At 41.7% G+C, this 24631-nt stretch overlaps 1 long non-coding RNA gene across 2 annotated transcripts; it reads right to left on the reverse strand.

Annotated features, from left to right (window-relative positions):
• Window positions 1-3911: 3911 nt before the first annotated feature.
• LOC129647430 (uncharacterized) lies at window positions 3912-24120 on the reverse strand. Of its 2 annotated transcripts, none has more exons than XR_008712333.1 (3): window positions 23847-24120; window positions 16555-16785; window positions 3912-4231 (listed from the first exon to the last, which is right to left on the reverse strand). It is a non-coding gene; the product is annotated as an uncharacterized LOC129647430 (long non-coding RNA). The 2 variants fall into 2 exon arrangements; XR_008712332.1 differs by lacking the exons at window positions 16555-16785; window positions 23847-24120 and adding exons at window positions 7607-7708; window positions 10677-10811.
• Between the last annotated feature and the right edge of the window lie 511 nt (window positions 24121-24631).

The raw sequence follows: 24631 nt of genomic DNA on the forward strand, positions 1-24631 counted from the left end.
GTGATATGCCAAATCCTAATATTTTCACTTCTTGCCTTAGGAGAGTTTGTTATTAGAGTTTGCAGAGGATTTTTTTGTTAAGAACTTCTTAAGACTGGTGCAAAGCACTAATTTTGGATGTGGCAGAAACGGTTTAGTGTTGATCTGTAAAGTCCTTCTACATATATTATCTCGTTCATTCTGGAGGAAAGAGTATTGTTATTACCCCTTTTCCACAGATGTGGGATGTGAGTTCCAAGAGTCTAAGTTACGGGTCATGCAGCTGGAAGGATATAGTTAGAGTTCAAACCTATGCCTTCAAGCTCCAAGATCAGATCTTGCAAACAGAAAGAAAATGGTGATTAGAATCTGGATAGATATCAGTAGCCAAAGCCAAATAGGCAAACTGTGCTCATCTAAACAAAATTTTGGCTGTAACTGCAGCAAAGGCGGGTTGCTATTGTTGTTGTTTACGTCGCTCAGTCATGTCTAACTCTTTTCGACCCCATGGACTTTAGCCCATCAAGTTCCTCTGTCCTGGAGTGGATTGCCATTGCCTTCTCCAGGGGATCTTCCCAACCCAAGGATCAAACCCGAGTCTCGTGCATTGACAAGCGGATTCTTTCCTACTGAGCCACCAGGGAAGCCCATAAAGGCAGGTTACACTGTAGATTTAAAGCTAGGGAAAAAAGACACACATCATAACAATATAAATATGGGAAATACAGTAAAACACAATACTCAATATACAGTTGGGAAATCCGGGAACCTTCAGAAGTTGAAAGGAAAAACAGAGTTGATGACCAAAGTCCTAGAAGACAGTCAGAAAGTTACAGTAATTGGGAGAGCAAAGGAAGGCAGCAGAAAATCTTAGATTCCTAAGCTTCCAGGGACTATTTTATTGCAAGAAAGTTGCTAGGTACTGAGCATACATTAACACAATAATATCTTAGCCCTTCACAATTTCATAATATTGTAGAAGAGAGAGAAATGTAGGCAAATAATTACTACAAAATGCTATAAATCATAAAGGAAAAGCCACATACAAAATTCTGTGAAAGCACTGGGAAGAAATTATATAATGACACAATGACAAGAAATAATAATCACCTCATACCAGAAGCTTTCATCTCATCCTGACCTGTGCAGAATGAGGAGGCAGTCGCTGGACTGAAGTGTGGGGAGCACAATGGTTGAGAACTCTCAGCTGGTGTGTGGATGAAGGAGGCCTACAGGAATCTAGTTGCACCAAGTTAATAACTAGCTGAGACAGAATAAGTCAGGGAAGCACAGAAGTTACAAGACCCAGGGGTCAGAAAATTATGTTCCCAGGAATATTCCTCCTGGAGATAGTCTGATAGATGATGCCAGAGAGGCCAAAGACAATCTCCTCCCACTTTACAATTTTGCTTCAGATCAATTCTGCTGTTAATGAACTGGGAGGACTATATAATATATTGACCAAGCCTAGAATGGAGAGTAAAACAAAGATCTACTGATAATTATCCACGAAAACGAATGGTCATCTTAGATCTGACTCTGCCTGTGGGAATGTGGCCAAGATATCTTTTTGAGCTTTCATTTAAGGGGGAGTGATAATATCCATCTTTTGAGTTGCAAGCTTTTGAAAGAAAAGAAGAAAGAAAGAAAGAAGTGAGGGAGGGAGGGGTAAAGGGAGGAAGAGTAAAAGGAAGGAAGGAAGCTATGTGAAATGCCAGGTTTATTGTGGGCAACCCAACAAATACTATTGATAAGTAACTAAAATAAGCTAGGATCTGTCCCACTTTTAACTTTGGTCTTACGTTAGTACACATTAACAGAAAGTAGAGATAAGAGTAATCATGACTTTTATTTATTGCTTTCTTCATATTTATTTATTTATTTGGCTGCATTGGGTCTTAGTTGTGGCATGAGGGATCTTTCACTGTGGCATGTGGACTCTTCTAGTTTTTGCCAAAGGGCTTATTTGCTCCACAGCAAGTGGGATCTTAGTTCCCCAGCCAGGGATGGAACCCACGCCCCCTGCTTTGCAAGGCAGATTCTTAACCACTGGGCCACCAGAGAAGTCCCTAATCATGACTTTCAGAAGCTTGGGGAAAGAGCTGAGGAAGATGCTGAGTTGAGTAGATATCAAGGAGACCATCCATCACACATTTCTGACTTCCGGGGCTGCTTAAACATACCCAGGTTTCTGCGGCAGCCGACACAACATTGTAGGGCTCTGTGTTAAAAACAAAAGTCATCCTAACGGTGTTATCTCAGACACAAAGCCAGACCAAACAGACATGTCACGAAACAGCCTTACGTTCAAGAGAAACACAGGCAATTTGTAAGTTCTCAGGTCAGAGCATCACGAGTGATCCCTGTTTCCATGTAATCTTCTCTGTTGTCCCTGCTTAGTATTTATAATGGCTGCCTGGACACAGGACAGCCCTGTTGCAAAGGAGCATGTCTAATGTTTGCTTATCTCTTGTTTTATCAGAGCTGCCAAGTAAAAGCTGCAAAATTACAGCAAGAAGCAGGCAGACAATTCAGCAAACAAGGGGAAGAATATTATCTTCACTATTGTGGGTGATGACAGGTACTTGGGAGGCATTCTGTGGACAAATGGAAAATGTGAACCCACCTCCTTTTCTGTTTGTAGGGTTTGCATAGTTCAGTTTACAGTAATGACTCTAGGGTTGAAGGCACACGTTGGGGAGAAGACAACAAACAGTGATTGTCTTCCGACCCCTGCAGCCCAAATTGACAATGGTTTGCATGCAGGCTTCTCTCATTGTATGTATATATTGTCATTCTGGCGGGCTACAGACCATGGGTCAGCAAAGAGTCAAACACAACTGAGAGATTAAGCACAACACAACACAGGTTCTGTTACTAGGCATTTCTTTGAACTTGACCTTGAATTTCTTGACCACAGTGTCTCTATTTGCTCCTGCCTGAGGCATGCAGTAGCCCACCAGGTCCCTCTGTCCATGGAATTTTCCAGGCAAGAATACTGGAGTGACTTGCCATTTCCTACTCCACGGGATCTTCTTGATCCAGGGATCAATCTCGCATCTGCCTAAGGGCAAAAGTATTTTTCCTACTGTCTAGAACCAGTGGTATTAAAGATTTAGAACATGCTTTTTAAAAAATTGTAATAGGGGACTTCGCTGATGATCCAGTGGTTAAAACTTCACTTTCCAATTCAGGGGGTGAGAGTTCAATCCCTGGTTGGGGATCTGGGATCACACACACCTCACAGCCAAAAAAAACAAACAAACAAACAAAAAAAAAAAAAACATAAAACAAGAGCAATATTGTCACAAATTCAATAAAGAATTTGAAAAAAAAATGGTTCACATCAAAAAATCTTTAAAAAATGGTAATAAAAGACATCAGAAACAGGTTTCAAGTAGTGTTTCTTCTATTAAATAGCTACATGACTTTGGACAAATCCCCTTGTATTTCTCATCTGTAAAATAAAGAGATTGGGCCAATGGGTCCTAAAAATGCCTTCTAGTTCTAATGTTCTAGGATCTCATCATTCTGAAGACAAGCCCCTCAGGCAATCGAGTGCGGGGTAGAGATATACATTGCTTGTACTCTGCAAAAATTTTTTTAAAGAATATAGCTCTTTAGTCCTACGATGACTAGAAAGCCTTTAGGAAGTCAGGACGGCAAAGATTTCCTCTTTTATGGAACAAAATTGTTTCCTTTTTTTTTTTTTTTTGAGGTTCAGAAAGATGTCATGTTTCTTTCTTGGGTGAGCACTTCATTTCCAGAATTAGAATTGATCTCAAGGAAATGAAACATTCATCACAAGTGACAAAACTCCAGTGTATTTGTCACAGCTTTAATAATATATGGCTACATTTAAAGAAGCTCTATTAACCTGGCAGTGACGTGGTGCCAGTCTGTATAACCACAGAAAGTTTCCAAAGCAGGAAGCAAACACTTCTGCTTTACACTCCAGAGGTAACTTTAATGCAAAAAAAAGCATAATAATAAAAAGGAGGGAAGCAAAGATAACTACACATCACTAGCTAAATTAAAAAATAAAAAAAAAACCTCAAAAGAAAGAAATATAAAAACTTGTAAGCCATACACATTTTGAAGAAATATGAAAATAATTTCCATTTTGATATAATGAATATTTTTTCAAGGTTTGTAAGTGTGTTCCTTTTTTGGCTTCAATTATCCAGAGTTGGAAGAAGACTCCAAAATCTTTAGCTTGACCTCTTACTTCTGAGAACCACCCCAGAGTCTGCTGAACAGAAAAAAAAAAACAAAACCTCAGTCCTGATGCTTAGAAATTGGGATTCTTGTCTAGGTACAAGCCAACTGACTTGAGGGAAAAATCAGACTTACTTTCTGATCGGTAAAATAATATGTTGCGTGCACGCATGTTAGGTCGCTTCAGTCATATCTGACTCTGTGCAACCCTATGGACTGTAGCCCACCAGGCTCCTCTGTCCATGGTGTTCTCCAGGCAAGAATACTAAACAACCCACTCTAGTATCTTCCCAGACCCAAGGATCGAACCACGTCTCTTACATCTGCATTGACAGGCAGGTTCTTTACCACTAGCGCCACCTGGGAAGCCCCAAAATAACATGTTTGAATGCCTCAAATCCTGTATTCTTGAAGTCATTCCAAAGAGGTGGACATCTTTTCTTTGCTGAGACAACTGTAGCCCCAACCATGCTGGGAAGCAGAACAAGAGGCATTTGCAGAAATGTGTTCTATAAAACCCAGCACCCAGAATGGACGGACTCAGAGACAAAGGACTTTCCTAAACCTGATTCTAATCCCTCCCTTTAGTTGAAGTCCATTTCTGTCCTCAAAGAAGACATAATTGCTATCCTTCCTTATCCTACACCAGGGTTTTCCATAAACACAAAGAGAGTCATTAGTTATATCTTAGCTTCTTTTCATCTGCTTCCACTAGAAAAATAGAAGAAAAAAGGCACACTTCCCTGCACTAGGGAGGAGGACAGGGGGATCACAGTTTCTAAAAATACCTTTTTTTTTTTTGCCACAGAGCATGGCTTGTGAAATCTTAGTTCCCCGACCAGGGATCGAACCTGGGCCCTCAACAGTGAAAGCGCTAAGACCTAACCACTGGACTGCCAGGGAATTCCCTAGAAACACTTTCTGTATTTCCAACAGAACAGTCTTAGAAATTCCAAACTGAGTCTAGATAAGAAAGCAAATGAATATCCTAATAAAACAGAAACATGTAACCAAACTGGTAAGATCATTTTAAGATGTAAAAATACGGTTTTGGTTTATCTGCTTCCCGGTTTTTCTGGACAGTTCATGCCGGATCCCACCCTGCAGTCTCTGTGACCATCTGTCTAAAGACCTTTCCTTTCCTACTATTGCTATTTGTTCGACAGTTGAAAGACAAGAAAGCACTTTTCCTCTGGAAAAAGTAAATGCAAATTTTTTAAAAGAAGACACTAATAGCTATCGTGATTCTGCTGTCTTATATCTAAACCTTCCACTGAGGCTCTGCCCTAAGACAGAGTAGATGACATTGGTTCCACAAAAGGAGGAGTGAATTGATGACATAACCAGGCAGGAAAGAGCTCCAACACTCCTGCCTCACCCAAAGCACACAAATCATTCTGATGCAGAGATAACATAGGACAAATATTTTTTAAAAAATTAAACAAATTGTCCCAAACCTTGCTGCCAAGAAGGGATCCATACCTTTTCATTAAAATCAAGTAAGCAAGGGACTTTGCTGGCCATCCAGTGGTTAATACTTTGCCTTCCAATGCAAGGGGGAACTTCTCAGGTGGCTCAGTGGTAAAGAATCCACCTGCCAATGCAGAAGACACAGGAGACTCTGGGTCTATCCCTGGATTGGGAAGATCCCCTGGAGGAGGAAATGGCAACTCACTCCAGTATTCTTGCCTGGAAAAATCCCATGGACGGAGGAGCCTGGAGGGCTACAGTCCATCAAGTCACAAAGAGTTGGACACGACTGAGCATGCAGACACACTTGCTTACAATGTGGCAGTGCAGAGGGGTACAGGTTCCATCCCTGCTGGGGGAGCAAAGACCCCACATGCCTCATGGCCAAAAAAAAGTCAGAACATAAATAACAGAAGCAATGCTGTTAACAAATTCAATAAAGATTATACATATATATGTATACATACATAATTATATAATGAAATAATTCCCTTTTTAAAAAATCAAGCAAACAAAACTTGTCCTTACAAAGCAGCAAAGTGAAGAATTCTAATGGTTCTATCAGCCAGGAAGCTGATATCTTCCTAAACGCAAAATTGTTGATATTCTTGGATGCTGAAAACATGTGATTACCTCGAAACATAAGAGTGCCTTATGTGGTCCTGGGATCACTGACGGAGAAGACTCCATAAAGTCTACAACTGTGAGACTTTAAGGTACTTTAGCAAAATCTACATAATTATGTCATCATAAGCCTGCATGAACACACATTACAGCCAACATCTTTACATCATGCACACATGGTTAATATCTCACTAATGCGTGTGAGCAGGAGAATAAAGCCTTTGTGTAACAACAAAAGGATCATACTGTTTCATTCATACAACACCCACCCTGGAGTCACCAGACCCTCCAACACCGAAGCTTTTAATAAGATACTTGCCCACAAATTAAAAGGGATTCTGCAATTCCATCACTAGACAAGAATGTGATTTCAGCATCACAAGAGTAAATAAAATAGTAATCCTACTGTTATAAATTATGCATCATTCATCTCAAAGGACAATAAATAAAGCATCTTTCATCTCTATGAATCCCAAAGCAGTTAACAATTTATAAACTAGCACATGGGAATCACTTGATTCATTCTGAAAGAGATCCTGCCCTGGGATGCTGTGGTATTTTTTAAATAGTACACACAGAACTATATTGAAAGGCAAGAAGCAAGGAAATACTATACCAGTGGCCTAGATTTGAGTTGAGGAGGTAGGAACCTGATTGAAATGCATTCAGAAGTTCTTTTCTCCCATTTACCTCAAGGAGATAGGACTTTTGACACTTCCCAGACATTAATTCTCCAAAGTTTTTTGCCAGTGTTCCCATTTCTTTTCAGCTGGGTTATTACAATAAGTTTTTCTGAAGCAAATATTTGGTGTATCATTCACTTATTGACAAACCTTGTTAATTTCCTTTGCCCAGCATGATGCCCAATCTTCTTAGAATAGCAGGAAGGATCCTCCAACATCTAGCTGTCCCACCACACTTGGAGAAAAACATCAAAATAATTTGAAGGACTTTCCTGGTGGTTCAGTGGTCTGCCTGCTATTGCAAGGGACGTGGGTTCGATCCCTGGTCCAGGAAGATCCCCCATGCCACAGGGCAGCTAAAGCAGTGTACCACAACCTCTGAGCCCATGCTCTACAACTAAAGGAAGCCACTGCAATGGGAAACACGCGCATTGCAGTGAAGAGCAGCCTCAGCTAAAGAAAGCCTGCACACAGCAATGAGGACCCAGGGCAGCCAAAATAATAATTTTTTGAAAGTGACTAACACTTGGTGTGTTAGTACAAGGGAAGGAGATAATATCTGTCCACGTGCTGCACTGGGCTTAGTTGCTTATTGTGTCCAACTCTGCAACCCCATGGACTGTATAGCACACGAGGTTCCTCTGTCCATGAGATTCCCCAGGCAAGGATACTGGAGTGGGTTGCCTTTACTTATCCAAGGGATCCTCCTGATCCAGGGATTGAACCCGCGTCTCCTGCATAGGCAGATGGATTCTTTACCACTGAGCCACTTGACATATTTAGAAAGAGAAACTCTTCTCCCAAGACCTCATCTTTGGTATTGCATGAACCTCTGGATGGCTGCCAAAGACTTTCCAAAGATTGTGTTTTCCTTATTTGCACATCTGAGATGTAACACCATGGGTGATGATTATAACCAAGGGCCATGTTTTTGTCTGCCAAATACAGCATCTCCTGAATCAACTAGGCATCTCTACCCTGCATTTTAGACCTTAAATTTCACCATGATCAAACAGAACAAATATCATCTACCCAGCTGTTAACATCACTATGCACATATTTACAGTTTTCTTAAAAAGATATCTTTTCAAATACATAAGGGATTCCCTGGTGGCTCAGAGGGTAAAGTATCTACCTGCAATGTGGGAGACCCGGGTTCAATCCCTGGGTCGGGAAGATCCCCTGGAGAAGAAAATGGCAACCCATTCCAGTACTCTTGCCTAGACAATTCCATGGATGGAGGAGCCTGGTGGGCTACAGTCCATGGGGTCACCAAGAGTTGGACACGACTGAGCAACTTCACTTCAAATAAATATTTGATGCTGAGATTCTATATAATATCAGAATCCACGGCAGAAGTCTGGATTGGCTTCTTAGAAGTGTTTTGTATCATTTTTTCCCCAGTCTTGAGTGCTGTCTATGTGCCAGTTTGTTTGTTTTGGCCTTTTTTTTTTTAAACATAAACTCAACTTGAGCTGCACTATAAGGTCCGTGAAAGTACACATTATAGAAAATAAGCTTCCTCCATGTTTCCAAGTCTTAGACTTTGCAAATATTGACAATGTCAGCCCTGTAAGAGTCTTTACACATGTAAGCATTCAATCAATACATGGATTGATACTTGGGATGTGATCTGGAGGCAGTTAAAAAGAGCAGTGCTTGAGAACAGTGAGGAGGAAAGATTTGTTTGCAGCCCAGATTTCTAAATACACTGCAGAGCTCGGAATAAGGTAGGTGTTCAATAAATATTTGTTGAGTAAGTGTTGAAAGAATGCCTATAAATCTTTCTCTTCTCGCAATGACTCAAACATACAAAGTAGAATGATAGCCCTTGGGCTAGGAAGGTTGGCCTTTGCCATCTCCCCATTTGCCTGCCTGATTCCAGGCGGTGGCAAAGCAGCTTGGATGCCTCTGTTTCAACCGCAAGCTCTCAGTTTTCCTATGTCTTATTAGATAACCTATCTTTTCTTCATCCTCAACAGACTCAGGCACAGATGGCTATCCCAAAGAGAAATACTCTATGCTTGGGAAAGACACAGCTATAAAGAGAAGCCCTGGATCAGGAGAAATTGGGTGATCCTCAATACTTACCCTTCTCTGAAACTAGCTAACCCAGGAATGCAGATTTTAAAGTAAAAGAGATTCTGCTCAGGATTTTTCTGGCGGTCCAGTGGTAGGGTATATACCTGCTAATGCAGGGGACACAGGTTAGATTTCTGATCTGGGAAGATTCCATAAGCTGAGGGGCAACTAAGCCCATGTGCCCCAACTGCTGAGCCTGCAATCTTGAGTCCGCAAGCCCCAACTACGGAAGCCCACACACCCTAGAGCCCAGGCTCTGAATCAAGAAGCCTGCCCATCACAACTAGAGAGGAGCCCGAGCTCCCTGCAACTACAGAAAGCCCATGCGCGGCAATGAAGACCCAGAGCAGCCAAAAAAAAAATTTTTTTTAAGAGATCCTCTGCTATTTTAAAAAATAATAAAAGAGATTCTGCCCTTAGACCTTGGGCCTTTCTCTGTAAATGCGTTACAGGCCAGGACCACTACCTATTCTGCAGTACAGTCATGCTGTCTCTGTCCACTTAAAGCTTTTCTTGTTCAAGGGGAATGAAATTCAGAAGAGCACATGAATGACCAGGAGCTACTATTACCCTCTAAAAGACAAAACAGCACTAGCTGAGGACAAAGCAGGTCCTTACACATCTGGCCTTATTTGGGGACAAGGAGTTCCACATTTGTGAATTTACCAGATAAATGGTTTAAGAAATGGCAGACTCTGTAAGCAGACCATATACAAGGGACCACATCATTCATGATCTGAATTAAATCCATGTAAGAAGAAAGTAGGAATTATAGAAGGTAAAGAAAATTAAGTCCTCAAGAATTCCTAAAGAGATGGTGGGGAATTCTGGGTTTCCTAAAACACACAGAGATTTGAGCAAATAGTGTGTGAATCTCAAATGAAGCTATGACTTCCAGATAAAACTGATCATGAAGGAAGTTGCAAAACTGGGACTAGAATCCAGGTATTTTCAATCAGTCAGTGGCTCTTTCCAAAAATCATTTTACTCTTCACCTGTATAAAAATGTGCTCCTTGAATTTGTCCAAGATTGAGGGGAATTTTAGAACTTAACTGTATAAAGGACAGGAGTTGCGCTTTAAATACATTTATATACAGGTGGTGTGTGGGTTTCCCAGGTGGCACTAGTAGAAAAGAACCTACCTGCCAGTACAAGAGTTGTAAGAGATGCGGGTTCAATCCCTGGGTTGGGAAGATCCCTGGAGAAGGAAATGACCATTCATTCCAGTATTCTTGCCTGGGAAATCCCACGGACAGAGGAACCCGGTGGGCTATATAGTCCATGGGGTCACTAAAGAGTTGGACACAACTTAGCAACTTAACAACAACAAGAATGCTTTATAATGCACAGCAGGGCTTTCCTTCCTTCTGCATGATCATGACTAATCAGGGCCCTTCCACAGCACAGGCAGCCAAGGAAGAAGAACCTTTCAGGGCCAAACCAGGCTTGTTCCCACTTGCCACATAGGTGAGGAGCAGTCCCACTGCCAGCTGCCCTGAGAGTGACTCCGTTTGCCTGCCCCCTATCACGGCCCCAGGCCATGCCCACACCTCTCCAAGCCCAACTGCAGGCCTTCTTAAAGGACCCCGAGGCCCCAGTGTTACCTGGCAACCGCGCACCTGCGAGTTAGGTCAGCCAGGCGTGCTAACCTGTGTGTTCGGGCTTGCTGGCTCTGGACGTATTCTTGTGCTCCCTTATTATAGCTCACTCCCCCAGCTCAGAGAGAAGAACAGAGCTGATTGTTTTCCTTCTCGGTTTCCTAGAGACAACAGATCTTCTGATTAGCTCTATGTTGAATGTGCAAAAAGGCTAAGGTATACACCACAGCGTTAACCTTGAAAACATAGCTTTCAAGCAAGTGTCCAGTTTTATTTTGGGAACTGTATCTCTGCTAGGAAAGCAGCTCCTTAACTTGGAAGATTTAAGAACTCTGAAAAGTAAATTTAAAAATTTTTAAAGGAAAAATTATTTAATAATTAGGCTTTTGGGTTTTTTTGCTTAACCTCCGTGTCTCTCCAGCCCCTTCCTACCAGAAGAGGTTCCTGGCATCAAAATTTCAAGGGAGATTTAACAAAAGGCTCTGGGACTAGCCTTCTGACCATTCCAATGAGCTGCATTGGTACATTGGGGTTTGACCAGCTGTACCCCTCCTATGTACCCAGAGTTCCTGTTCCTGGCATGGAACCCTGACATTGACCTCACGTCCTGTCTGCTGACCTTCCTCCTCTAGGACACCGTTTTCTGGAAGCAGATGAACATCTGTCAGGACAGAGAACCAGGCTGCTACAGGGCCTCCTTCCACTGCCCCAAAGGGAGTAAATCTGGGCAGGGCAGGACCTACCCAGATGTGGATGTCTGTGTGCTACTGAGGCAACCTCAGTAAATATTTTGTAAACGTTTCCTCAGTCCATCTTAGTGCCTTAAGAAAATGCACTGTTCCTTTTTTTTTTTTAGTACCGTATCCCTAGCCTTTTAGTTCTAGGCATGGATTAAGGTTTAGTAAAATCGGACTTCCCTTGCTATCTAGTTTTCTTTTCTTTTCTCTGACTGTTCCCCCTCACTGGTTTCTCTCCTGTCTCATTCTCCTCACATGTCACTTCTCATCTTATCCCATTTCTCTTTGCTCTGCTCGCTCCTCTGTCCTATTTATCCTTATCCCATTCTACAGCCATTGACTGCTTGGCCTGAAAATGGCCAAGATGTTCAAGATTCCATGAAAGGCGTTTTCTGAACCATCCTGTTTGATCAAAAAGCTGGAATGTAAGGATTTCCCTGGTGGTCCAGTGGCTAAGACTCTGTATTCCTAACACAGGGGGTCTGGGTTCGATCCCTGGTCGGGGAACTAGATCTCACATGCCGAAATTGAGAGTTAGCATGCTGCAATTAAATATCCCACGCACTGCAATGAAGACTTGGCACAGCCAAATAAATAAATAAATGTTCTTTCTTTTAAATTTAAAAAGCTGGAACATAAAGGAAGCCAAAATGTGAAATAAGCCAGGAATCCAGTGGCTTCCAAGACTTCTTTTTAGGATCAGGCAATCCTCATTGTGCAGATGCAAATACTGGTTGTTATTGCCCTAATAAATTTCATTTCTCCTATTTGGGGGGCCTTGCTGAATCACCCTAATCCCTTAAATCTTCTGTTGTTAAACTTTGCCCCTAAGAGTGTTTGTTTCCCAGCCACCTTGCAGACATTACCTCCAGGTTCAACCCTCAAAGGCTCTGAACTACTAGAACAGAAGGTGAGCTGTTAGCCCAGGCTCCTTTACAAAGCCTGAGCACAATGATGAAGAAGTCAAGGTCACTCTGAGTTTCCTTCCTTTTCTTCCCTTCCTGCCTTCTCACAAAGACTCAGACCTTTTCTTCTAGTCAAGAAAACTGTTACATTGTGATTGTTGATTTTCAAATGTGTTACTTTAAAAAAAAAATAAGTGTAGAAATAGAATACTAAACAAGCTGTTTTTTAAGAAAAGGAAATCTCTCCCTTTAGGGGTCTATTGTAATTTACTTTGTTTTCCAACACCAGTATTTTGCAAACCTGTTTCTCTCTTGCAATCTCATTTGGGAAGAAAAAAAAAAAATCTCCATTTCTTTTTTTTTCTCCTTGCTGATGGGGTTGATTATGCTTTGAGTTTTCTTGTTTGAATAAGAAACATTTACATGTTTTATGTGCTGTGTGTGTGTGTATATATATATATATATATATAAAAGAAATCATTAGCAGTGCCGAAAGTTAATAGCCTTAGAATGTATAGCATAATATACTGCGATGTCACTGATAGAGTGAAAAAGATTTAACATAGGACTCAAGGGGAGAAAGTATAAACAGTATGAAACTATTACTACTCCAACTAGTTCTGAAAGAGCTCAATGTGAAACCAAGCAGAAAATGATCATCCCACAACTATAAATATAAAGCACTAAAAAAGACAAAAGCTCTCCGGCATTGTGAAAAATCCATAAATAAAAAGCACCCCCAAAAGCATTTGCTGGCAAAAGTATTTAGTGTGGCAATAAAAAAAGAGTATTTGTTTTCTTTATATTAAGTGCATTTTTATGGAATCTGTACAATTAAACACTACATAAGAACATAAGAATTAGAGTTACGTTTGGCACCTAATTGAGAATAGGATCAGGAAGATGCAGAATTTGCAGAGGTTGTGTGCCTTTACTCAGTACAGTCAAGGTTACTTGTAATGACTTGTTAAATGAAAAATGCTCCATACTGAAAAAAAAAAATTCATTTTTTACATATACACATCAACACACAATATAAAACAGGGCTCTCTTTCATGGCTTTATATATTGCACACAAATGTTTCAGTACAAACAGAACAGCATCTTGAGGTAGGGCCCTATACTCCAAGAAATAATTCTACCAGGCCAATCTTCATATCAAATGTATTTAAGAAACATATTAGTATCTCATTTTATTTTGTTGCTATTCATTAGACTACACGAGAAAGAGTGACTTTAAAAACAAATTATTTACCTATTTGGCTGTGCTGGGTCTTTGCTGCTGCATGTGGGCCTTATCTGGACTCTGGAAGTGGGGGCTCCTCTCTAGTTGTGATGTGTGGGCTTCTCATTGAGGTGGCTTCTCTTATTGCAAGAGCATGGGCTCTAGGGTGGTCGAGGGCTCAGCAGTTGCGACTCTGGGGCTTAGATGCCCCTTGGCATGTGGGATCTTTCTAGATCAGGGATCGAATCCCTATCCCCTGCATTGGCAGGCAGATTCTTAACCACTGGACCATCATCAGGGAAGTCCCCAAACAGCGGCTTTTTTAAAGACAGAGTTACCTGTTCTCAGCTAAAAGAAGATCACAATAGAACCCAACACTACATATGAAGCACTTTAGGACCAAAAAGTAGAGAATTAAAGAATAAACTTAACAAATTACACATAATATCTTCTTGATTCATCAAGTCAAAGATTTCCAAGCCTTAGCCAGACATTAGGGATCATGGTGTTAATAATGAATCTAATAATGAAATAATAAAAAAAATAATTTTGCCTTATATATGTTTGTACTTCCATGAGTCCAAGTGACTAAAGTGTGTGGACCAGCTGCTTCAATCTGTGGTAGACAAAGGTAACTAGTAATCCTGATGGGCAAGATGCTGGTAATGAAGACACAGCAACTGATGTTGGCATAAGCTTTGCCCCCACCCCAGTATCTTTAGCAAAAGAGTTGTTAATGCAATGTCAGGTGGAATCAAGTGCCTTTCCAATGTCTAGACTGTAGCTCAGATGGTAAAGACTATGCCTGTAATGCAGGAGAGTCAGGTTTGTTCCCAGGCTTGGGAAGACCCCTGGAGAAGGAAATGGCAACCCACTCCAGTATTCTTGCCTGGGAAATCCCATGAACAGAGGAATCTGGTGCATCCCTGGGGTCGCAAAGAGTGGAACACGACTGAGAGACTTCCTCCCCTCCAATGTATGGACTGCCCCAGGGCACTTTGAAAGGGAAGTATTACCACTATTTACAGTGTAAACTGGACTATGTACAGTTTCCAATAATTGCCTGAAAAAAAAAATCCACTAAGAATAGCAATTTCAGATGGATTTAAACTAATAGTTAAAGACTTAGTACAGAACTTGATCCATTAAGGATAGTTTGCCTACTGCAAAAGAAAGGTTCTTAACTCACCCAAATCCACTTGTTTTTACAAGTCTCTTCTCTCTGAGAGTGAGAACTTTTGAGGGACTATATACTTGGTTATCTCAAAGATTAAATCAAAGGGTGTCACTATAGAATTTGTCAAGAACTTACATATTAAATTACACATATTATCCTCTGAAATGCCCACAACAACCTCTGACAAAGGTAGTGCTATCATCTCTTTATAGACCGGAAACTGAACAAAGAGACTTCAGCAACTTGCCAGAGGTCAGAAAGGCACTGCGTGGTAAAGCCAGGACCTAAGTTCAAGGCTTCTATTTCCAAAGCTAGTCTTTTTCGCTCTCTATGCCAGTGCCTGTCTCAGGAACTTGAAAATGCCCTTTACACAACAATGGTGTGGAAAGTCTTATGATCTATAATGATTCTCCAAGGAAGGAGGAAGATTAGGGCAGATTTAAAGTTGATTCCAGGTTTCAAAGCTACAGAGCTAGGAGGATTTCTCTTGTATTCACAAAAATAGAGACCTCCTAGAGAGAAGCCGGGTTTGGAGGGAAAGAGGATAGGTGTATTTTTAAACTCAGTGTTCAAACAATTTGTACGTTATGTGCATGGTTGGAGGTGGTCTACAGAGAGCTCAGAAAAGAGGGTGAGAATTAGGCTGAGGTCTCTCAGAAGCTGGATGAGATCCACCAAGGAAACAACTACAAATGGAGAAGGGCTGTGAGCAGAATCTCAGGGAAACATGGAGTTGGGTGGGGGACGAGCACATGTCTTCCAGAAAGATGGGAAAAGTAAAGTCTCATTTCAAAGAATGGATAAAATAGTGAACGATCACTCCTTCCTCAAAGATAACAGATTTTAGTAAAGGCATAAAGAAATGGTGACAGGCAAGGAAAAAGAGTCAAGAAAGTGCAGTCCCTGGCGGCACTAGTGGTAAAGAACTCATTTGCCAACACAGGAGACATAAGAGATCTGGGTTCCATCCCTGGGTCGGGAAGATCCCCTGCAGGAGGACATGGCAACCGTCTCCCGTATTCTTGCCTGGAGAATCCCATGGACAGAGGAGCCTGGTGGGCTACAGTTCATGGGGCTGCAAAGAGTTGGACAGGACTGAAGTGACTTAGCACCCGCACACACGCATGTCTGAATAATCCCAATGCCCTCATTAAAGATAAATGAAAGAGCTGGGTAATGTTCTCGAAAGTAAAATTTGGGGACAGTTACCATGGGCAAGTTAGAAGAGAGGACCTGGAGCTGAATAAAAGTGAAACTGGTCTGCAGGGAGGACCTAAGTGCTGTCAGATGAACCAAACATGTAGCGGGAAAATAATCATTGCAACCAGAATTTCTCTCGAGAGCAGAGAAATAGAGGAATTTAACCAGGTTCAGGAATTAACAAGAAACATATGCTGTAAGGTCAGAAGAAGGAGAGAGGTTTTAACATGCTGTGAGAACTTGGCTAAAATGGCCAAATGTAGAGTCTAAGGCTGTACGTATAATAGGGAATGGAATGAAAGCAGGAAAGACCACCATAAAGATGGACAGGAAGTTGGCTGAGTGTGAAGGTGGGGAAGGAGGCACAGAAATACAGCCCGTGCGCTGATTCAGGAGGCTGGACACAGCAGCTCAAATTCACCAGTTTTTAACACTTCCCTGTTCATTTTCAACCATTCACTTTACCTACCTGTCCCTCAAGAGCATTTGAGTTTGTAGTTATTTGTCAAATTTTTCTGTCTTCAGTAGCTTAGTGGTAAAGAGTCCACTTGCCATTGCAGGAGGTGTGGGGAGATGCAGGTTCCTGAGACGGGAAGACCCTGTGTTGGGAAGATCCACTGGAAGAGAGCATGGCAACCCACTCCAGTATTCTTACCTGGGAAATCCCATGGATAGAAGAGCCCGGCTGGCTACAGGAGGCCCACAGGTTCGCAAAGAGTTGGACACAATAAGCGACTTAGCATGCAAAGTGACATTTATAAGAAGTGGCTCCATGCCTCAGTCCCGCTGCCGACTCTTCCTGTTCTCTTCTCAGTCACCCATTGTCCTGGGCTGTTTTCTAGACTTCTCGTTCCAACACACTTTGCCTTTTGTCTGCCATCTTTCCCTTTAAAATATCAAACCAGAGTGATCTCATTCCTTTCCTAGACTTTGTACTATCAAGCGTTAGAATACTGTATCATCCTTTTATTATAAAAGAGTCCTTGTTTGTTTATCCAAGCCAGTAAGAACAGAGAGCCACAGATGAGGGTGCTTTAAACCTTGCTTTTGTGTAAGAATTTGTACTACCTCCATAGTTCCTTTTAGTTACATATCTGTTGGTTACACCATGTGCCACCTCTGTGCTATTGACAGAACAGTGAATAGGTATGGTCTACCTTCAAATAACTTTCAATCTATGGGGGAGAAATGAAATTAAATATATGCTATCTAAGCAGTGTCTTAGACAAAGTGTGTAAGGGAGGAGTTTTATCCAAGATTGATACAATACAGACATGACTGAAGAGACTTAGCACGCACTCACACAGCACCCCCCGCCCCCCCCCGACAGTTGCCACTGGCCAAATGTGGCCATCAAGTGCTTGAAATGTGGTTGGCTACTAAGGAACTGGATTTTAAATTAGTGTCCTTGTAATAAAATTTAAGTAGCCACATGTGATACTATTAATAACTCCCTCATTGAATGGTGCAAATCTGAAGTGCCCTCTCCCCTATGGGGCAATCCTAGTGAACTTCCTGTTCATTCACACTAGATGTCTTTCTCCTGGGTGACTGTCTTTCAGGACTCAGTCGTCACCTTCTCTGTGAAGTCTTCTTAATGACTCCAGGTTAAATTATTTGATTCCACTTTTGTCTTTCTGTAAGTCATTTTCCATTATATTGTTGTATATAATAATAATAATATATATATATATTACTCTTTGGAAGGAAAGTTATGAACAACCTAGATAGCATATTGAAAAGCAGAGACATTACTTTGCCAACAAAGATCCGTCTAGTCAAGGCTATGGTTTTTCCAGTGGTCATGTATGGATGTGAGAGTTGGACTGTGAAGAAGGCTGAGTGCTGAAGAATTGATGCTTTTGATCTGTGGTGTTGGAGAAGACTCTTGAGAGTCCCTTGGACTGCAAGGAGATCCAACCAGTCCATTCTGAAGGAGATCAGCCCTGGGATCTCTTTAGAAGGACTGATGCTAAAGCTGAAACTCCAGTACTGTGGCTACCTCATGTGAAGAGCTGACTCATTGGAAAATACTCTGATGCTGGGAGGGATTGGGGACAGGAGGAGAAGAGGACGAAAGAGGATGAGATGGCTGGATGGGATCACCAACTCAATGAATGTGAGCTTGAGTAAACTCCTGGAGTTGGTGATGGACAGGGAGGCCCGGCATGCCACAATTCATGGGGTTGCAAAGAGTCAGACATGACTGAGTGACTGAACTAAACTGAACTGATAATATTATAGTCATTTATTGTAATAAATATATAACATATGCTACATATTATATGGGGCTTTCCTGGTAGCTCACATGGTAAAGAATCTGCCTATAATGCAGGAGATCCAGGTTCAATCCCTGGGTCATGAAGATCCTCTGGAGAAGGGAATGGCTACCCATTCCAGTATTCCTGCCTGGAGAATTCCATGGACAGAGGAATCTGGTGGGCTACAGTCCATGGGGTCACAAAGAGTCGGACATGATTATATTTTACATAGATATGTAATTTTATAGCTTTATATGCTTGTGTCATGAACTCCTTGAAAAGAAAGACTATCTTTTAAGTCATTCTATAGTTTTATAAGCCAACACAGGACCTGGTACCTGCCTACTGAATCAATAAAGAAAAAAAAAATGAGTAACCTCATGCTGCTTGAACGTGACTTTGAATTATGAGAGATAAAACTTAATAAGGTGCAGGCCTCTTGAGAAATCTTTATATAGGTCAGGAAGCAACAGTTAGAACTGGACATGGAACAACAGACAGGTTCCATATAGGAAAAGGAGTTCGTCAAGACTGTATACTGTCACCCTGCCTATTTAACTTATATGCAGAGTACATCATGAGAAACGCTGGACTGGAAGAAACACAAACTGGAATCAAGACTTCCAGGAGAAATATCAATAACCTCAGATATGCAGATGACACCACCCTTATGGCAGAAAGTGAAGAGGAACTAAAAAGCCTCTTAATGAAAGTGAAAGTGGAGAGTGAAAAAGTTGGCTTAAAGCTCAACATTCAGAAAACTAAGATCATGGCATCCGGTCCCACCACTTCATGGGAAATAGATGGGGAAACAGTGGAAACAGTGTCAGACTTTATTTTTCTGGGCTCCAGAATCACTGCAGATGGTGACTGCAGCCATGAAATTAAAAGATGCTTACTCCTTGGAAGGAAAGTTATGACCAACCTAGATAGCATATTGAAAAGCAGAGACATTACTTTGCTAACAAAGGTCCATCTAGTCAAGGCTATGGTTTTTCCAGTGGTCATGTATGGATGTGAGAGTTGGACTGTGAAGAAGGCTGAGAGCCGAAGAATTGATGCTTTTGAACTGTGGTGTTGGAGAAGACTCTTGAGAGTCCCTTGGACTGCAAGGAGATCCAACCAGTCCATTCTGAAGGAGATCAGCCCTGGGTGTTCTTTGGAGGGAATGATGCTGAAGCTGAAACTCCAGTACTTTGGCCACCTCATGTGAAGAGTTGACTCATTGGAAAAAACTCTGATGCTGGGAGGGACTGGGGGCAAGAGGAGAAGGGGACGACAGAGGATGAGATGGCTGGATGGCATCACTGACTCGATGGACGTGAGTCTGAGTGAACTCCGGGAGTTGGTGATGGACAGGGAGGCCTGGCGTGCTGCGATTAATGGGGTCGCAAAGAGTCAGACACGACTGAGCGACTGAACTGAACTGAACTGAAGATGCAGGCTCTAAACACAAGCTTCTGTTTCCTTTCACAATCCCCTCATGAGAATGGCCAAGTCCAATAATTCAAGAAGGTTTTGCATCCATAAGTTGGATGATGGAAAAATCTTGTTTTTTGTTTGTCTGGTTTGGTTTTGGCTTTTAATGAGTTGCAGTTTCAGCCTTAAACACTGGGAGTTAATGTGATTAACTGGGTGCATGGGCCATTTGGCTGTCACCCTGCATGACTGAAGTACAAATCATTCTAAGAACCACTCTTCTCTGAAATCTGAAATATGGTGATTTGGAGAATTCCAAAAAGTGATGCATAATTTTTCAAAACCGTAGCTAAAAGGCGGGGGGGAGGGGGGGAAGAGTTGATACTTTGGCTAAAGGAGAGAAAAAGCAAAAAAGGTCTCTGATTTGGGCTATAGCATGTACACGGGTGCAGGCATCTGCTAATGGAGTAAACCAGGGGTGCCCAACCTCTAGGATCTAACACCTAATGATCTGAGGTTGGAGCTGGTATAATAATATTTATAAAAATAAAGTGCACAAGAAATGTAATGCACTTGAATCCTCCCCAAACCACCCCCCTCCCTGTCCACGGAAGAACTGTCTTCCACGAGACCAGTTTCTGGTGCCAAAAAGGTTGGGGCCTGCTGGAGTGGAGGACAGCATCGGTAAAGAGTTAGGCAGGCATACAGATTGCAGGAAAGGAGACTAACGGAGGCTTTTTCTGGTCCAGTGCGTTCAGCCCACCGTTCACCGCCTGTGGCTGCTCTTTTATGAGAACTGGCGCACGTTTAACTGCTATAGCTGTTGGCTTCTAGGCTTCCTTCTACCCACAGAGGAGGCATTCATTCACATTTCAGCTATCATTTCCATTAAACCATGAAAGTACTAATGGTACCTAATCTAACTGGATAAGGCACAACCAAATAAATACATCCCCTAAATACTCTAATTATAAAGTATCTAGAAACATAGTGGTGGTACTTATTGAAAATAAGTACATTCACTGGAAACTTAAAATTTTCCTTTCTAAGTGTATGGAAAAACCAAATAATCTTTGTGCAGAAAGCAGGGAGTAGCAATTCCATTAAGATATTTCATAGGGGAAAAAAAAAAAGCACTAGCCCCATTTTGTCTCTTTCAAGCTCCATTTTGCTCATATGGTAACTTAGAGAATCATTCAGAGAAACGGAGTGGGAGGAAGAAAGAGCTACATTTCCTTGGAAACTTAGATACATTTTTCTTTCCTGTTTTATCTGAGCACACAGGTGACATTTTCTTAATGAGGGTCTTCAAACGTCTCCGCCTTTCAGAAGTGTCTCTGGTGTGTCCCCGAACAACAGTCTCTGATTTTAGCTTTCAAATATGCTCAGGATATAGAGTAATTTTTTTCACTTAACACTATTCAATGTTTTACCTGTCTTAGTGGGAATTATGGATTTGATTAATGGGCTCAAAGATTTGGTCCTTTTTAGGTTCCTTATCTCCATTCCTTCCTGATGCATGATGTTTCCAACAGCCTCTGAATACTTGTGAATCATATCTGCAAGAGGACTTGAAAAGTAAAATAAAAGCAGGGTGGTTTATCCTGGCATGTATGGTGACCACTTACATTAAGTATATTCATACATATATGTATGTGTTTAGTCATATTTACTTCTTCATTCAGCAGACTATTCTGCGTTAGGCATTAAGCTTGGTACTTGGAAGAATCCGTAGTGATTTTAGGCTCTACTGAATTAAATGAGATAGTGGGACTTTCCTGGTGGTCCAGTGGCTAAGACTCCATGCTCCTAATGCAGGGAGACCAGGTTTGATCCCTGGTCAGGAAACTTGATCCCACGTGCTACAACTAAGGTCCTGTGAGCTGCAACTAAGATCCAGAGCAGCCAAAATAAATAAATATTAAAAAATAAGTGCAAAAGTTACAAAAAATAATGAGATGGTGGCCAACCACGGAGCTCCACTTTGAACAGTCTCCATGGTTATGGCAATGCAAATAGGTAGGCCAAGTGAAAGTAACTAGAGCAGGGCTTGTTTATTCTGTTTTAATTTTGGTCACCCTGTTAATCAAATAGATAATCAGGAAGCACCTGTGTTCAGTGAGTTACTAAAAATGCATGACACATGCATGATGAAGCAAACTACCAACACCGAAATCCACAGGTGCTACAAAAATAACCACAAATAACCAGGCAACTAATCCCTCATCACTGGGAGTGCAAGCTTTGAGTCAGATATGCATATTTATCACCCCAAGTGGCTCTTAAAGATGAACTAACATTTATAGGTTTATTCAAGGCCTTGCAGAAGAAGGATTATCTAAGAACACAAAGTATTTGGGTGTGGGGAATTAATATACATGATTTCGGTGACAGCTTCTCCCCAGTTTGTATTAACCAGTAGAAATGTGCTATTTTTGACACATGCACACCTTCATGGACAAGTAGAAATCCAGACAAGTGTTTAATCCGTGGGGTGATCAGATAAACAGTCTAGCACTAGGATGGCACTAACAGCCACTCCTTGGAAAAGAGTGTATTTTTTCTTCCATTTGGGCAGCATATGAGTAAGTTCACTAAAATAAGCTGGAAAATATTCCTGACTCGTTCAAATGCAATCTGTGAGCTCCAAAAATAAATAAAGATTGCTCCTAAGAAGTCTAGAACATGATACGATGCAAAGCAGTGGTAACAGATTAAGTGCTCTCATACTCGCAAACATCTGAACCAGCCTGTTCTGCCTGGTTAACAAGGAAATAAGATGTGCACAGAGATCTTAAATTATGACTTTTCTCACAGGTCCTCAGATCCGGAATTTTAAAAATGCATTTGTTGAAACGTAAGTAGTGGTGATAAATGTGTGTGTGTATTCACTCTGAAATGTGACATCAGTTCAGTCGCTCAGTCATGTCCAACTCTTTGCAACCTCATGGACTGCCATGAGCACACATTATTTCATACTTACTGATGGGCATAGGAAACACAGACCTGAAAAAGTGAAAGTGTTAGTCACTCAGTTGTGTCCAGCTCTTTGTGACTCCATGGACTGTAGCCCGCCAGGCTCCTCTGTCCATGGGATTCTGCAGCCAAGAATACTGGAGTGGATTGCCATTTCCTTCTCTAGGAGATCTTCCCCACCTAGGGAATGACCCTGGGTTTCCTGCATTGCAGGCCGATTCTTTACTGTCTGAGCTACCAGGGAAGCCCAGGAAGAACAGAATGGTGCTGCTACTACAGAAAAAGTTCCATATTCTGAGTAATTATAAAATAAGCACATTTTGCTTAATCATACACACACATTGGTATACACACACAAGCTCAAACTCTTTCTACCATCCCCCGCAACAGCACACATGATCCTTAATACAGAAGAATTCAAGCACAGATGATGGTGGGTATGAATTGACTATAAGTTGATGACAATCAAGAAATTTCCAGAGAAACTTTAGATGTGCATGCATGCTCACTTGTGTCCAACTCTTTGTGACCCCATGGATTGTAGCCCACCCAAGGTCCTCTGTCCATGGGATTTCCCAGGCAAGAATACTGGAGTGGGTTGCCATGTCCTCCTCCAGGGGATCTTCCCCACCCCGGAATCGAACCTGGGTCTCTTGCATTGCAGGCAGATTCCTTACCACTGAGCCAGCTGGGAAGCCCCAAACTTTAGATGACTTTGCTTATATATGCACCTATCGAGTACAGTTGTTAAGGTTCCTACTCTAGAGTCAGACAGATATAGTTACAGATTCCAGTTCTGATACTTAATAGCTATGTGACCTTTGATAGAATGTTTACCAGCCTGATAAGAAAATTGTGCACATAGCAAGTGTTTAATAAATACAGCCGCTGCCACCACCATCATCAAAACCATCATTATTATCAAAATCATCATCATCATCATTATCATAAAAAATTTGGGGGAAGAAGGAGTATGATCCAAGCTGTGCCTTTGGAGATGAATTTGGCAGGAATGCACAGAATGAGCTGGAGAGCTAAAGCAAACCAGAAATACTCATGGTTCTATTTAGAATATCTCTATCTTGTCCATCATCCTCTTTGCAACACCCCACACACCCACAAGAGTTGGAGTAGAAAACCTAATACTACCACACAAATGAGGCAAGGCTGGCATTTCGGCCTGAAGTGAGTAATAGCCAAGGATCCAGACAGAAGTCTTAATATTCCCTATCCCCGCTTTGCTCAGGAGCTCAGGACTAAAGAGCAGACAGACGTATCTCCGGGCTCACACCTAGAGATCTCGCCCTCAGCATTCACTTGCGATGCTCCTCCATGGTCTCTGCTGCCTGCACTGCTGGCCATCTGTTACAGTGGCATCGTGCCAGCTTACAGGATAGCTCGCCGGCTTCACAGAAGCCCCGGGGCCAAGAAATGGTTTCAACAGGAAGCCCTTATGCAACTCACAAGAGTGCCTGGAGAGAACTCCTGATTGCCTCTTCTTTTCCCCACACAGCAATGCTGATGGTGATTTCTGCTTCATGACATTTTATTTCACCTGTTGATTAAACTAGTAGGGTCTCCAATCTAAATCTTGAAATCTGGAGAGGAAAAACATGAACCATGTGTAGATACCTGTGGCTGCCAAACAGACAGGTGGTGTTATTGCCTGCTTCTTGGCAGGGCTAATGGGAAGCAGCAGGGTTTCCATCAATACTCTGCGAGTTTCTCCTCTAATTCCCCAGGATTCTCCCCTGCCATGAAACCCCCCCTTTTTCCCAGTCCTTATACTATCTGTGAGGTTTAGCAACGATGGCTTTGCTCAGCTCATCTTCCACCTGTGTCCACATTAATTTAAATACATACACATAAGTTGTTCTTGTAAGACACAAAGAAAGATATTTAAATACATCTGGTGTTTTGAACTAATGAATATGTGTGACCGTAATATGTTTTATCATTACATTAAAGAATATATATCCTTTGGGGCTGAGAGAACCAGAAGAATAAATGTCAATTTTAAGTAAATAAAATAAAAATCTTCAACTTAATGATCAAGAGCATTTTCAGTTTATATTC

This window comes from Bubalus kerabau, chromosome 3 (genome assembly GCF_029407905.1).
Source record: "Bubalus kerabau isolate K-KA32 ecotype Philippines breed swamp buffalo chromosome 3, PCC_UOA_SB_1v2, whole genome shotgun sequence".
Classification (NCBI taxonomy): domain Eukaryota; kingdom Metazoa; phylum Chordata; class Mammalia; order Artiodactyla; family Bovidae; genus Bubalus; species Bubalus kerabau.